This window comes from Cherax quadricarinatus, chromosome 49 (assembly GCF_038502225.1).
Source record: "Cherax quadricarinatus isolate ZL_2023a chromosome 49, ASM3850222v1, whole genome shotgun sequence".
Taxonomy (NCBI): Eukaryota; Metazoa; Arthropoda; class Malacostraca; order Decapoda; family Parastacidae; genus Cherax; species Cherax quadricarinatus.
The window spans coordinates 6,258,931-6,263,227 of record NC_091340.1 but is presented as its reverse complement, the minus strand read 5'-3'; the positions used below and the strand labels follow the sequence as shown (position 1 = coordinate 6,263,227).

General features: G+C 42.4%; 1 long non-coding RNA gene across 1 annotated transcript in view; it reads left to right on the top strand.

The window, feature by feature from the left end:
• LOC138854104 (uncharacterized) overlaps positions 1-3,891 on the top strand; it is a 5,825-nt gene extending 1,934 nt beyond the window's left edge. The window contains exon 2 of the long non-coding RNA XR_011393310.1: positions 1-3,891. This exon is cut by the window's left edge and continues 141 nt beyond it. This is a non-coding gene — a long non-coding RNA (uncharacterized lncRNA).
• Positions 3,892-4,297: the final 406 nt, after the last annotated feature.

Below are 4,297 nucleotides of genomic sequence, written 5' to 3'. Positions count from 1 at the left end.
TGCCAGACTACACCGACATGATCACTATTGCCAGATTACCCTGACATGATAACTGTTTACTGTTGTCAGACAACCCTGACACGATCACTGTTGCCAGACTACACCGGCATGATCACTATTGCCAGATTACCCTGACATGATCACTGTTGTAAAGTAAAAGGACACTAAGTGCAACTAATGTGACATTTTATTGTGGCAACGTTTCGCTTTCCAGGAGCTTTATCAAGCCATTACAAACAATACATGGACACAGAGGGTATATATAGGCTCAGAGTGAGGTGTTATACAGCACCAAGCACATTACAGAGAGTGAACACTGAAACAGGCTGCCTCTATCCGGTCTATATTTGTCCATCCTATTTTTATGTTACCCAAGTAATAGCTTTTGCATCCTTTTACTCATGTACGAATTAATTGCTCTATCATATTGTATTACTACTACTACTACAACTTTTGTCGCTACTACTACTACCACCACTAGAATTGCACCTCACTCTGAGCCTATATATACCCTGTGTGTCCATGTATTGTTTGTAATGGCTTGATAAAGCTGGAGAGCGAAACGTTGCCACAATAAAATGTCACATTAGTTGCACTTGTGTCCTGTTACTTTACATATTGTCGGTAATTCTACCAACTTTATTATGATCACTGTTGTCAGACTACCCTGACATGATCACTGTTGTCAGACTACCCTGACATGATCACTTGCCAAACTACCCTGACATGATCACTGTTGTCAGACTACCCTGACATGATCACTGTTGCCAGACTACCCTGACATGATCACTGTTGCCAGGCTACTCTGACATGATCACTGTTGCCAGACTACCCTGATATGATCACTGTTGTCAGACTACCCTGACATGATCACTGTTGCCAGACTACCCTGACAAGATCACTTGCCAGGCTACCCTGACATGATCACTGTTGCCAGGCTACCCTGACATGATCACTGTTGCCTTGCTACTTTGACATGATCACTGTTGCCTTGCTACTTTGACATGATTACTGTTGCCAGGTTACCCTGACATGATCACTGTTGCCAGACTACCCTGACATAATCACTGTTACCAGGCTACCCTGACATGATCACTGTTGCCAGAGTACACCGACATGATCACTATTGCCAGATTACCCTGACATGATCACTTCACTGTTGTCAGACTACCCTGATATGATCACTGTTGCCAGACTACACCGACATGATCACTATTGCCAGATTACCCTGACATCACTGTTCACTGTTGTCAGACTACCCTGACATGATCACTGTTGCCAGATTAACCCGAAATGATCATTGTTCACTGTTGTCAGACTACCCTGAAATGATCACTGTTGCCAGACTACACCGACATGATCACTATTACCAGATCGCTGTTGCCAGACTACACCGACATGATCACTATTGCCAGATCACTGTTGCCAGACAACACCGACATGATCACTATTGCCAGATTACCTTGACATGATCACTGTTCACTTGTCAGACTACCCTGACATGATCACTGTTGCCAGACTACCCTGACATGATCACTGTTCACTGTTGTCAGACTACCCTGACATGATCACTGTTGCTTGACTAACCCGACTTGATCACTGTTGCCAGACTACCCCGACTTGATAACTGTTGCCAGACTACACCGACATAATCACTATTGCCAGATTACCCTGACATCACTGTTCACTGTTGTCAGACTACCCTGACATGATCACTGTTGCCAGATTACCCTGACATGATCATTGTTCACTGTAGTCAGACTACCCTGAAATGATCACTGTTGGCAGACTACACCGACATAATCACTATTACCAGATCGCTGTTGCCAGACTACACCGACATGATCACTATTGCCAGATCACTGTTGCCAGACAACACCGACATGATCACTATTGCCAGATTACCCTGACATGATCACTGTTCACTTGTCAGACTACCCTGACATGATCACTGTTGCCAGATTACCCTGACATGATCACTGTTCACTGTTGTCAGACTACCCTGACGTGATCACTGTTGCCTGACTAACCCGACTTGATCACTGTTGCCAGACTACCCCGACTTGATCACTGTTGCCAGACTACACCGACATGATCACTATTGCCAGATCACTGTTGCCAGACTACACGGACATGATCACTATTGCCAGATCACTGTTGCCAGACTACACCGACATGATCACTATTGCCAGATTACCCTGACATGATTACTGTTCACTGTTGTCAGACTACCCTGACATGATCACTGTTGCCAGACTACCCCGACATGACCACTGTTGCCAGACTACCCCGACATGACCACTGTTCACTGTTGTCAGACTACCCTGACATGATCACTGTTGCCCGACTAATCCGACTTGATCACTGTTGCCAGACTACACCGATATGATCACTGTTGCCAGAGTACCCTGACATGATCACTGTTGCCAGACTAGCCTGACATACTGCTACGCCTGACGTGGTCGCTTACCATACTAGGCCTGAAATGCTGTTGCCATTCTAGGCCTGAAATGTTCACTGTTGCCAGACTACTGCTGACATAATCGCTTGTAACACTACGCCTGACATGATTAGCTGCAAGACTGCTTGACATGATCAGTTGCAACACTACGCCTGAGATTATTGATGTTGCAAGATTACGGCTGACATGATCACTGTTGCAAGACTATGCTTGACATGATCACTTGCAGAACTTCTGCTGACATGATCACTTACAGAACTACTACTGACATGATCACTTGCAGAACTACTGCTGACATGATCACTTGTAAGACTACTGCTGACACGATCACTGTTGCAGAGCTACTGCTGTCATGTCACTGTTGTAGAACTACTGTTGTCATGGTCACCGTTGTAGAACTACTGTTGTCATGATCACTGTTGCAGAACTACTGCTGTCATGATCACTTGCAGAGCTACTGCTGTCATGATCACTGTTGCACTACTTGTCATAATCACTGCTGCAGAACTACTGCTGACATCACTGTTGCAACACTGCGTATGACATAATCTCTGTTATAGAACTACTGCAACACTACGCATGACAATCTGTTATGTAACTACTGCAACACTATGCATGACATGATCGCTGTTGCCAGATCATCGTCGCCACCTCAGCCTTCGATCACTTCCCGGCTCTGGACGAAGTATCTGGAAGTTTCCTGCCATCAATAGCCATCTCTGCCTGGTGAAGACTAATATATTTATTTTACAAATATAATCCTTTTGTAGTTTTACGTAGAATGTTATCTTTATGGTGGATTATAATCCATTTAATAATGAAACAATATATTGAGTTTTACTGCACACCTCAGGGTGTTTCATCGTTTAATGGATAACTGAAATATATTTTTTTTTGTTGAGCGAGTAGTGGTTGACACTGAAGAAAATGTTTGCGGCAGACACCTGAGGTGGAAACATAAACACATATGTAGTTTAATGTGATCCTTTATTAACAACGTTTCGCCCACACAGTGGGCTTTTTTCAAGTCACACACAGTTGTGACTGTGTGTGTGACTTGAAAGAAGCCCACTGTGTGGGCGAAACGTTGTCAGTAAAGGATCACATTAAACTGCATATGTGTATGTTTCCATTGTGTCGGTATTTTATACCATTTATTTTAAGACACCTGAGGTCATGACACGTATAAGATGACCTAATAGACAGTGCAAGTACATGGAAGGTTCATTATTTTGTAAACGACTGCTTTTCGGAAATTGATGTGACTGTTGCTCCTTAAGTGTACTTCAGAAATTATTGAAATCAGACAAGGTGTAATAGTGTTATTTTTGAATATGTGATAATATAACTTTTGAATCTACATGTCTTAATATGTTAATAGTCTTCCTGGGAAAGTTATCAAAATTGTAGTCAATAAAAATGCCACATAACTGATTGCTTTATTATCAATACCTCTTATAAATTTTTGAACCACACTGAAACTGAGATAATAAGGTGTGTGCCTTGATTTTGGGGAAGTGCTCTTGATTCAGAAAATTAGAGCTATTATCATCTTAGCGTTTCATGAAGGAGAGTCTTGATGCTAGTGAAGGGTACTTGGTCCAAGGAACTGGAGCCATCTTGAATGATTACCGCCCATTCCCCAGAGTTACGGCTTTAGCGCTTCCTCATGAATATACAAGAACATGTAAAATTGAATTCTGGATTTAAAACAAAATGAAAAATTATTTTAGGAATGACTGAGGTGTTGTAACGAAATAGATGCAAAGTTCAGTACGGTTTTCAGGAACATTTGACTAATAAAAGTAGGTAGGTATAATATTTGTCAGGAAACAG